This window comes from Dasypus novemcinctus, chromosome 3 (assembly GCF_030445035.2).
Source record: "Dasypus novemcinctus isolate mDasNov1 chromosome 3, mDasNov1.1.hap2, whole genome shotgun sequence".
In the NCBI taxonomy this organism is placed as follows: domain Eukaryota; kingdom Metazoa; phylum Chordata; class Mammalia; order Cingulata; family Dasypodidae; genus Dasypus; species Dasypus novemcinctus.
This window is the reverse complement of record NC_080675.1, coordinates 35383168-35395424: the sequence shown is the minus strand read 5'-3', so window position 1 is coordinate 35395424 and position 12257 is coordinate 35383168. Positions and strand designations below refer to the sequence as shown.

At 41.5% G+C, this 12257-nt stretch overlaps 1 protein-coding gene across 2 annotated transcripts in view; it reads right to left on the bottom strand.

Moving 5' to 3' along the window:
• HEATR4 (HEAT repeat containing 4) overlaps window positions 1–12257 on the bottom strand; it is a 216331-nt gene that overhangs the window by 138530 nt on the left and 65544 nt on the right. Inside the window, exons 18-19 of one of the 2 annotated variants that reach the window (XM_023587850.3) lie at window positions 9420–9501; window positions 6449–6776 (exon numbers count right to left, since the gene is read on the bottom strand). The gene's annotated coding sequence lies outside the window, so the exon portion shown is untranslated. Of the gene's footprint in view, window positions 1–6448; window positions 6777–9419; window positions 9502–12257 lie in introns of those variants that run through there. The other variant, XM_071213803.1, reaches the window with a different exon arrangement.

The following is a 12257-nucleotide window of genomic DNA, read 5'->3' as shown; positions in this document are numbered from 1 at the left end:
AAGTGCCTGTTAAGTCGAATGGCAAGGGATGTGACGGCCAAGGTTGGTTAAAGCTTGTGCACAGTTTGGTTGCATAGTAGAAAGCAAAGAAGGGACAAATACTCACATCCGAGGTTACCCGGAAAGGGTTAAGTCTTTGTTGTAGAGTTCACTGTGTAAACTCATCCCCTTTTCCCGTTTCCTATAAGAAGTTTATCAGTGCTAGCTTACTCAGAGGAGTAGTTCTTATAAAACGCCCACAACAAATTATGTTTAAGAAGAGTGTCTAGCCCCTTGGGAAAAAGACACAATATAGATTAAAAAAATAAATATATATCCCTTCTTTTCTTGAGTTCCCAATGCACCCAGGTTCCTTGAAGTTTTTCCCAGGAATCTCAATGGGAAAAGCAAAGCGCAACCTTTTATTTAGCAGAAATCAGCCCTCTTCGGTTACAGTGATAAATATCGTCAGTAAACTGAAGTGGCGTGTTGAGAATTCTTCAGCTTCCAGACTTTAATCCCGGCTGGCTCCTGCGAAGTGACCAGGCAGCCATCAGCAAGTTTGGACTAAACGGAACACATTTTACCTTTGTGATACTCTGGAAATGAGAATGTCGCTCGTTCCACCCCCAAACTTCGTTTTTGTGTTCAGCAGTTCTTAAATAGCCCTACTAGCTGTGTGTCAAAAACTTTTAAAAGCTTTTCTTTTTTTTTCTAAACGTCTCCTCCTAGCAATCTAAATTAGGACCATTGAATGAATTGCAGTTCTTTTCTCACATTGGCACAATGCACAAGAATAAATGATTGCATTTTTTATTCATTTGGGTACAAATCACAGTAGGCATTTTTGAGAAATCTGGTGTTGCTATAAAAACTCTTGTGCTTCTAGAAATATATTCATCATTAACTTTTTGCTTTTCTTTTTCATTTCCACCCACTTTTCCTGTTCCTAAATAACAAAACGCTGTTCTGATTACTCTCTTAATTTCTAAGTCAGATTTAAATGCATCTTCCTCACATCTCCACCTATAATTCACAAACCCAGGGGTCATGAAATTTATACACTCTTTGAGGTGGGGTTGGCAGGCACTACTCTGTGGCTTGTTACATCCTACAGGATCAAGAAACTGGACTTTGGAAATTTTGTGCTTTGGTCTTTTTTTCTTCCAACTCTGCCCCATACCTCTTCTGTTTACCCTCCTATCCTTTACATAACAAGTTACAAGGAGTCTAAAACTGCATGGTTTGTAATCCAGGAAGAAAAAAAAAAAAAAAAGCTATTTCCTAGCCTAAATTTCTAGCCAAGTTCAAATAAACTACATACCTCTATCACCAAATTAAGCGGAAATTATTCCTCCAGTAACTATACTTAACAGTAAGGTGTCCTTTCCTAGTTATTTTCTGGAACTTTCCTCCCCTTTTTCTCATCCTCACCTTCCAATTTAGAAATAACCTCCCATTCAATTCAATGACTCATAAAAAGCCTGTAAAATGAAAGTGGAAAAGCCAAAATAACTTCAGAGATTTCTGAATCATTCAGTTGAAGGAAAGATCAGACTTTGACCATGATAAGATAGAAGGAAGCCTGAGTCAACATCCCATAATAAATGAAGTAACATGTAAATGTGAAGATGCCCCAATGAGAAGGAGGCATCAATATGTCCTTTTACACAGTCTTTTAGTATATCACCAGCAGCTTTCTTCTCTCTCGACTTGGCAGTGTGCCGTATCTACCAATTTTAGAGCAAGTTAGAAGGCAATTAATGTTCTGGCAGATAGGAAACAATAACGTCATAGAAGGACATGGCCATTATTATGGTACTTTAGGTAATAATGGCTCTTGCACAGCCCTAGTGACTAGGTGAATAAAGAATATAGAATTAGGCCAGCCTTGCTAAGAGAACTTGCCATCTAAGTTCAGACACAAAGCACAAAGCTAGGTGGAGAATTGCCCACAAAGGTCAACTATTCATTCTATTTCACATACTTTAAAAAAAAAAAAGGAAAAGAACATTAGCAAATGTTTTTGCTCAGGCATGCATACATACACATACTCCCATACCTTGGGAAAATCAGTTAAGAAATTTGAAATAAACATGAAAGGCTGATTTTTACAACCCAGTAAGAAGAGGAAAAACCTTAAAGAAGGAAGGTGTTAAGGAAAATGGTTTGAACCGACTGAAGTTTAGTGTTATCTAAGACTGTGCATTATTAGTGGGGTTATTGCTTATACCCTATGTTTCAATTTTGCATGCACCACGTAACTTTATAAAGTAATTACTCCATCCAACTTCTCTTTTCTTTCCTCTTTTATGTTCTTCTCACTCTCACAGTCCTCTCTTAGAAAGCAAGAGCCCTGGAGTCTGGGAGTCTGCAGTTTTGTGTTGCGTGGCTGGCCACAGAGGTGATATAGATGATATCTCTTCAGAGCCATTGAGCAGTACCAGGATAGCAGGTATGTTAAAGGCAAAAATAGCCGTTATAAACCCCAATGAAGTGGAAAATGGAGGCTGCAGAGGGATGCATCAGCGTCTGAGGAATGATATGGTGTACCTTGGGCTCTGGTCAAATGCTATTTTGCTCTTGCTCTATTCTCAGAACGTCAGTTTTTCAAGGCAGCAGAATCCAGGGCCCCTTTTATTTCTGTTTTAGTCCAGAGGGGTAGTCTCAGGAAGGAAAAACTCCACTTTTTGTTTGTTTGTTTGTTTTTTGAGGGCTGTGGATTTTCCCCCTCGATTCTACCCATAATTCCCACTAGAAGAGAGAAATAAACAACTGGAAGAGAAAAAATCACTTGGAAAGCAGACAATGGCCAGAGCTGCCTGCTGCTAGCAGTAGAAGGCAAGTCAAGATATTTGATTAGAGGTTGTTTCCTGAGTTAGGGATCCTTAAGGGTAGAGGCTGACAGTGTTGGGGGAAGGGTGGGGGGAGCGAGGAGGTGGGGGAGGGGAGAGAGAGAGAGAGAGAGTCAGGCGAGAAGAGGGTAAGGAAAGCTAGAAAGAGAGTCAAGAAGCCAGAGTGCTGAGCCAGCTTAGAGTCCTGCCCCCACTCCCTGGTTGTGGACTTTATACCAGGTTGCACAACTGCATCGGCTGCCACTGGTTGAAAGGGGAAGTGTGCCAGCCTATAGGACCATTGCTCTACTGCCACCTGGAAATCTTCCCTGAGTTCAAAGCCTGCTGCTCTGGCAAAGCTGACAAGGAAGACCAGATTGAGGCCTCCAGTCAAGGAAATCATTTGGTTTCATAAAGGTGACCACTGGCATGAAGCTCTGGCCAAACAAAGAGAGACTATCTAGAGATGATTTCACCATCCCAAGTGGGGGATCTTCTAACACAGGGAAGTGCCAAACTACCCTCCACATTGGAACAAAGTGCTGTGGTTCAAAGTTCAAGGCTCTCTTCAGTGGATGGGAAGAAGAATCATCAGTGGAAGGGGGTGTTCTCTCAGGCAGAACCATTTTCTTTCCAATTCCAGGGCTCTTGAGCTTTTTAATAAATGTTCCCTATCTTCTCATTACTCAATGAAAAAAAAAGTGTGTGTCCCTTCCACCTGCTTTGCATATTATAGACAAGACAGCTTGTGAGTGCTTATAAAATGGGTGGGCTGCAGTTCTCAGCTCTGCCATTGTGCTGTTGAACAGTTACTATCTCTAGATCTCTGGGTGACTCCCTTCTGCAGCAGGGAGTGGGTCACTAAAAGCACTTGGCACCATTTAAAATTATGTCTATCCCTATTTAAAACACACAAAAAGAATTTCCTGGGAAACATGGCTACACTCAAAGGATTTCAGAGATAGAATTTCCCAATCACTTGGACCTTATACGAAAGTAGACTTGAACTCATATTCTTGGACCTAATGTGTTTGAATTCTGTCTCTGCTATTGACTAGCTGTGTGACTTTGGGAAAGTCACCTCCCCAAGCTTCATTTTCTTCCTCTGTAAAATAGAACATGCTATCTGCAAAATAGTTATCCTCTGCTGTATAACCCCAAAACAACATTTGTTTTCACAATTTCTGTGAGTCAGAAATTTGGGTACAACATAGCTGGGTCCACTGGCCCTGGGTCTCTTGCAAAGCCATTGTCACCTCAAGGCTGGCCTGGGACGGATCTGTTTCCCAGCTTCCTTACTTGGTGGTTGGCAGGATTGAGTTCTTCACAGGTTTTATAAGGTCTTAATTCCTCCTGAGCTTTTGGCTGGAGGTCTCCCTCAGTTCTTTACCTCCCCACCACATGGCTGCTTATTTGATCAGACAAGCAAAGGAAGAAGGCCAGAGAGAGGGCCAGCAAGAGAGACAGTGTTAAGACAGAAGTCACAATCTTTAGTAATTTAATCACAGAGGCGACATCCCACAATTTTTATGATACTCTATTCATTAGCAGCAAGTCATTTGGTCCTGCCCACACTTGAGGGGAGAGGATTGCACAAGTTGTGAACACAGGATGTGGGAGCCATTGGGAACCATTTTAGAAGTAGACTTCCTCAAGATAATAATAATAATACCTATTTTTAGGGTTCTTTTAAAGATTAAATGAGAGAATATGTTCGGTTCAGAGCCTGGCATATATTATTGTTAGCATTTAAAAAAACAATTATTACAATTAATGTACTTATTGAGTATATGGTGACCATTTTTCTCTCTCAGCTACTAAAATGAAACTTTTTATGAGGAGTAAATGAGATAATATACAATCATTTAGGATGTGACACATAGTAAGTGCTCAATAACTGTTACTTTTTATTGCTTAATAACCGTTGCTTAATTTTTTTTAAAAAATTATTTATTTTTAATTTCTCTCCCCTTCTCCTGTCCCCCAGTTGTCTGCTCTCTGTGTCCATTCACTGTCTGTTCTTCTGTGGCCGCTTCTATCCTTATCAGCAGCACCAGGAATCTGTGTGTTTTTTTGTTGCATCATCTTGCTGTGTCAGTTCTTCGTGTGTGCGGCACCATTCCTGGGCAGGCTGCACTTTCTTTTGTGCTGGGCGGCTCTCCTTATGGGGCACACTCCTTGTGCGTGGGGCTCCCCTATGCAGGGGACACCCCTGCATGGTACAGCACTCCTTGTACGCATCAGCACTGCGCATGGGCCAGCTCCACATGGGTCAAGGAGGCCCAGGGTTTGAACTGTGGACCTCCCATGTGGTAGGTGGATGCCCTATCCATTGGGCCAAGTCTGATTCCCCCATTATTTATTATTAACATTGTTAATGAGTATGGAATATATGGTTGCCCCTTCAAGCTCCTGGAAGGTATTCTCTGCCTGGGAATTTTTCCAAGATGGCCTTATTTTCAAATATTTTGTCCCATTTTTCCATGAGTACCATGTACATGCCAAACCAGAGTTGCAGATTTTTGGTTCATCAGATGTGACCACCAAAGCCATGGCCCAGCCTAATTTCCTGCCTGAGCTATATCTAAAAGCTATGCTTAAAACTAGCAATATAAGCTAAATATGCCTGGCCCTCTTATATGAAGAAAAGTTCAAGCTTGGTTCTATCCAGGATCCAGAAGGGGTGGGGGGTGTGGTCAGAAGAATGAGCAGAGACTTGGCTATGAGACCTTCATCCCTTTCAAAAGACACTGGTCACCGTGTAGTGCCTGCTAAATCAGTCCGTGACTGGGGATGAAAGAAAGAGGCTCTGTGGATGGGATAAGGGCACCCAAGAGGTTTCCATACCTGAGTTAGAAGCATTAGGAACCAAGAGACTGAATAAAGAGCAATTTTGCCATTAGAAAGTTGAAAGAAGAAAGAGTCCAGTTTGCAACGTGAAAGAAAGACCACTAAGAGCCTGGAGTGACCCAACAAGGCTGGGGCAAAGCTGGCTTCCTTCTAAGAGAAGAAGGATATTGAGGGTTGGCCTGGGGCCAGGGAAAATGAGGAACTATAATCAAGAAAACCCCATTATTTTGGCTTTGAGTCACTTCTCAGGACTTACCCATGATTTTATAAGAAAGATGGAAAAAAACGCCTAAAGTATAAATGATTCCTAAACCAAAAACATTATAGAAAGATAAAGGTCCAAATCTGCCCATCTGCCCAACTCTTCTCATCTTTCCAAGCCAGGAATATCCATTTAAAATTCTCTCTCTCTCTCTGTCTCTCCCCCTCCCATATTTGCACATGTTCTTTCCTCCTGTCCGTGTTCCATACAGAACAACTATCCTCACAAGGAAACTCCTTAAGGTCCTTTGGGTTCCAGAATCATCTCCAACAGTCCCCACTGTGAAGCTGCATTGTTAGATCTCAATAAATATTCACAGATAATGACATCTTACACCTTTGCATTCAAATAAGTCACCTTTGCAACTGTGATTCAAACAAGCTCACTGATTTTCTAAGACACACTAGCTATGTCCCCTTCCCCAATCTGACATGTCCCCAAGCATTACCAAATTGTGCCCAGAAAGGGTCTAAACAGAAGTTGCTGGGTATGTTCCATGAGCTTAAAGGGGAAGGTACACACATCAACATCAAGTTCCTCTTCCTGTGACTCTGTTCTTTTCTCCTTTCAACTTCTTTTCCTCTGTGTTTGAGACAGGGGAAAACTGTAAGTCTCAAAAATTCTCAATATAGCCAGAGAAGACCTGTGTCCACTCCTCTGCTGGTTGACTGATTTTTGAAGAGAGAGGGTGAGGACATGAAGACTTGCCCCCAGGAAGTTTGACTGCACAATAAGGGTGGTTCATTTATTTATTCAGCCCTTTCCTACACTGGCAGCCTGCAACAGCCATTTCATTTCAACCTCAGGAAGTGTATTTAATGGTAGGCTTTCTTTCCTTTCCTGTTAGTTTCCTGCAAAAGAACATCAATGTCTTTGTCAGTGCAGTAACTGATAAGAAAGATGTTGCCGCTCAAGTGGAGACAGACAAACATATTTCCCATCACAAGGGCACAAAGAACCGGGACTCTTTGTAAAAATAACAGAAGAAACTGATCTTCATATTTCCCTGGTGCTGTCTTCCTCCCTGAAATACTCTCTAGTGGAATAATTATATCTTCCACTTGTGTAGCATTTCACACTTTTCTAGAGTCACATTGTACAGAAGCAGAGTTGGAGGCATAGTATCTGGCATAGCCTGGTTGTTCTTTCAGAGGGTTAATATGAGGAGGCAGATTTAGATTTAACTTCATGTTTTGGGGGAAAATATACAAATAGCATAGGTTTATCCCATAATAGATTACATTTGGTAACACCTCTCTCACCTTAAAAGCCACTATTACAGGACGGCTTTCTGATACCCCTTTCCCATCCAACATTAAGTTGGGTGCCCCTGTTGACACATTGCACTTTCCCTTTGGATACACCCATTCCACATGTAAACTTGTTTAGTGCCTCTCCATCCTGCCGTATGTCAGCCTTTGTGATATCAAGAACCATATCCATCCTGTTCACAGCTCCCTAGCACAGGGCCTGGCCCTCAGTTGTTCACTAAATATCTGGTGAATGAATGAATGAACCAGAAGTTGTCTCTAGGAGCAGCCTTGCCACCCTACACAATCATTTATTTTGGGGTGGTGCTCTGGGAGTTATAAAAAAGGCATGTGCTAATTATTGTATGGTGATCACTAGTGGTTATAGTAATTAGTAGGTAAAAGCACAATGAAGTATGACTAAATAAAGCTTTCCACCAGCGTGTGTAGGGCCATTCCTGCACTCTGAATTTGGGACCCCGCTGCCTGCCTCTCTTGGAATCCTGTAGATAGGGTCATTCCTGAGGGCAAATTCTGTTCAGAGTTGCCAACTCTGGGGACAGGGAGGGTTCATTATCCTCTGATGCAATGAAGTGTTTGTGGTCTGAAAATTAAATTAAAGTACTGGGCAAAATAGTGGCCCTCTGCTACTTCCCCTTCAGGCTCTGAGATGAGTTTCCCCATCAAGGGTCTGTTCTGAGTCACTCCTCCAGCAAAACAAGTTGACTCTCTCAGGGTGGGTGATGGAAGCAAAGATGCATCCCACTAATCTCTTCCTCCTCCCACAACCTTGGCCCCCTCATTGGGAACAAGAGGGCAACAGAAAGAAAAGAAAAAGCCTTTTCCTTCCCATTCCTCCCTCTCTCACAAGCTCTTGGTCTGTGGTTTCCTCTTTCTTCTGCTGAGGAAAGGTGAAGGTAGAAATCAAGAATGAGGAAGAATAAGCCAAAGAGCACAGTACTTTGATGACCTTGAGTCGGGGCAGGGAGGGGTGTATCAGTAAGTAACAGTGGAAGGGTGTGATTTGGCATGAAGGATGAAAAGAGATGAAGAATCCCGGGAGACCCTTCATCAATTCTTATACCCAGGACAGCCAAGGCCAAGTCCTGTTGCCAGGACACTAGGGACCCAGAAATGCAATCGGTGGGAATTGATGAAAGAGAGAGAAAAAAACTCAAAAAACAAACAAACAGATTTGATATACAGGCAAAGAACTATGCTCAGTGGAAGCAGCACAAACTCCTTCTAGACTGGGTAGTGAATAGAGCGGGAGGGTGGGACCTTGAGTTAGGAGGCCCACATTACATTTCCAGACCAGTCCAGTCATCAGTTTATGGGAGGACCCCAAGCAAAAGATGAATGTCAGAGATGCAGCTTAATCAGCCACCTATGGGATGGGCAGATGTTTGTGACATGCTTGGAAATCTCTAGATAAAAGGAAATGCCATAAGACATGGTCATTACTTTGAGGGCTGCTCACATAGAAACCAGGGCATCTACTGTGAGCTCCTGTATTGGAATCAGAGGCCTCAGTATTTTCATCTTGGGTTGACCAGTCCCTGGAGACCAGTTTTCAAATAACCTCAATTGAGAACAGAGTCAATGGTAAGGTTCCTAAAGAATACAGTGAAAAATTCCCTCACTAGAGCTATTACAAATTCCCAACCAAGCTCCAACAAGTTTTCAGTGCGTGCTGATCCTGGTCAAGCCGAATTTGCCTAGAGGAATGTACAGGCTAGGACCTGCTAACTCTGTCTTCTCTTCTCTATCTCTCTCTCTCCGCCCCCCCCCCACACACACACCACCATGTAAATAAGGTCATTTAGAAACTTAACTTGCCAAGGGACACCTGGAGATTCCAAAATGAGCACCCCAATTTTGGCTCTCCATCTCCAACCACTTAACTGAGAGAGAGAGAGAGAGAGAGAGAGAGAGAGAGAGAGAGAGAAGCCTGAGGTGGTTAAAGCAGATCCCTTTTCTTTCTATTTGGTATTACTGCCAAATAGATAGTGTAGTCTCCATCTTTGTTCACCCCTTATACCCCTTATATATTTTACCATAAATGCACCTATTCTGCTCCTTCATCTGGTCTTTGTTCTACCCATGCTTCTGATTGTCATTTCAAAAGATCATGTGAGTCATTGGGCTCTTAAGTGGAAATATAGTCCTCTTTCTGGTCTTCCCAAAGCTAGGCCAATTAAACTCATATCAGTAGTTTAGTCCAAGCCCATGGCAAGTACTTACCTGTTTGAATGACTTAAATGGCACCCGTCCCAGGTCACAATCATAGACACAGACAATCACAAGAACAGATGTCATTTCTCTGCTGTTAAACAAAGTGGACAAAATGTTGGTTGGTCTAGTAATGCAGAATGGACCACTTTGTAAAGTCAGAGCTGCCTATAAACCAAGAAAAATCTCAGGAATGGGCATGTGACTGCTAGGCATGCTCTAGGAGAGAGCAGAAGTAAATCTATAGAATTATGAATGGCTTGGGCGAGATCAGCAAGGACTCATCTATCTAATCCCCAAAAACTAGGATTTCAATGTCACTTACAAAGTTCCAGTGGAACTAAGCTTAGGACTAAGAAAAGGAATATTACTACAAAGCATAATGATAAGTGCTTAGAACTCATTATCCAAGGAGGGAATATAATTAGAATACAGAAAAGATCAGAACAAATTTATGAATTGCAGAGACATATATGAGTGAAGCTGGGTAGACCTTGAGCCAACCATTTTTCAATCTGAGTCCTAGTTCAGAATCCCAGGTCCCTCTCCTAGTTCCAGGAATTCCAATTTAGTAAGTTGGAGTAGGATCCAGGGATCTAGACATTGCTTTTGCAAAGCTCCCCCAAGTGATTCTGACTCATAACCAGGTTTAAGGTCCACTGCTTGAATAATCTTTCCTCCAAGGTAGGAGACTATTGGAAAAATCATAGGTCTGTCCCAGCCCGGTAATTCCTACGGTTCTAAATGACAAACTGCTTGTTTGGTGAATGGAAATTGAGAGACAGATTCAGTCTGTGACATGGAAACAAGCTTCATAACAACCATACTTCTCTGTATTCCCTGATAAAATAAAATAATATAGTATAATAATCCTCTGGTTCTTGATTCTTCAATGCATTCTCCAAGATCTGTCAGACTTTCCCACCTCAGGGAATGACCTCAAATCTGAATCAGGTGGGGCTTTTTATTTATTTATTTTTTAAAACCCGGGACCTTGTAAATGGGAAGCAGGTGCTAAACCACTGAGCTATTCTCACTCCCCACTTGGCACTTTTAGAACAAGTGTCTACCTTTGGAAGGAAATATTCAAATTTGCTTGCCAGGATAAGACACAGAATTTCTTAAACACTTCTCTTCTGGCTCTTTTTGCATAGGAATTCATTCATTCACTTATTCATTAAGTAAATATTTATTGATTCAAAACAAGGTACACACTCTATGTCGAGAGTTTGTTGCTGAGGATGTATATAAGTAAATAAGTCAGTGGTAAAACTGACCAGATGTGATCCCTAACCTCCTGGATACCTAATAGGTTCTCAAAAAAACTATTTATTATTTTATTATAATGTCTGGGGAAAGTAGAATAGCCATCCCAGGAAACTCTCCCCAAAGGCCCTCCTACCCTCCTAGGAATATAGCATTAGAGTTCTTCAGGATATATAGCTAACCTGAAGCCAAGAACAACTGTAAAAGGAAGGGCCTACCTTTTCTTTTCAAATGTACTTATAAATGAAGGACAAAATTGAATTTCTGAAGGATGAGAACTATGCTTTAGTCATCTTTGGATCCCTAATGCCAAGTACAGTATCGTGCACACAGTATGTGATCAGTGTTTTTGACTAGAGAATGAGCAAATGAATAAATGAAGCTTGAATCCCAGTTCTGTCACTTATTATGTATTCCTGTACAAGTCGCAGAATCATTTTGGTCCTCAGTTTCCTCATGAATGGGGCAATAACTACCTTGCCTACTTGCTATAATGAGAAATATATTATATATAGCACTGTGCCTGAAATATGGAAGGTACTCAATAAATGGTTGTGTTGGTATGTGGTTGTTACTCTGTGAACAGAGAATCAGAAGTTTCCGGGAACTAACCTGTATGATCAAACTGACACCTAGTGGTGCAATCTTATAACACATACCAAAAGTATAGTCGATTGCTGATTTGGAACCTAAATTGAGTAATAACTAGGAAGGGAACTAACAAAATACCTGCTTTACATACTAACATTGTTTAATCCACACCAATGAATTTCAACCCTGGCTGCATATTAGAATGACCTGTGAAACTTCTAAAATGTACTGATGCCTGGGCAGCCCCTCAAGAGATTCTGACTTAATTTACAGGAGGTACAGCTCAGGCGGCAACTTTCTAAATTTTAATCAATTTCAACATGCAACTGAGGTTGAGAGTCACTGTAATAGACCCATGAGATAATTATTCTTCCTGTTTTACCAATAATGAAAGTAAAACTCTGAAAGATAAAGTAATTTGCTCAAAATCATATGGTTATTAGTAGCAGAGGGGAGAATTTGAACTTGAAACTACTATTTGTCCTCTACATCATTTTGTCTTTGCAGAGGCTTTTTAGGTCTGATGTGCTCCACCTGGCTTCTTCTGCCTGTGGGAGTCTCAAACTCAGAGGCATTAGGGAATTCCATGACCTTGTGAGTTGAAGCACCCAAACAAGGTTTGGTGTTGAAGAGGTAGCTTGGTCAAATGAAAGCAATAACTTCCTGAATTTTCCCTCTAAGCTTCCTCTTTCCAGAAATTTACACTCTACTGCTCTGTTGATGGATGAATGAGCAATGCGAAGCTGTTTGACTCTGAACTGAACAGCTAAAGAATACATTAAAAAATGTTTTTTCCTGAGATCACGGGCATGTCAGAGAATTAAAACAGGTCAAATGTATTAACCATCCATTACTGAGTTTCAGGAAAGAACTGACTATACTGCCACGGCATACTTACATGTTTGGCCAAAAATGGTTGCCCTAATAGGTATTGGAAGGTGAAGGAAAAATGAAAGGGTACAAATCCTAGTGAGTCCTAGTTGGCCTCCCACA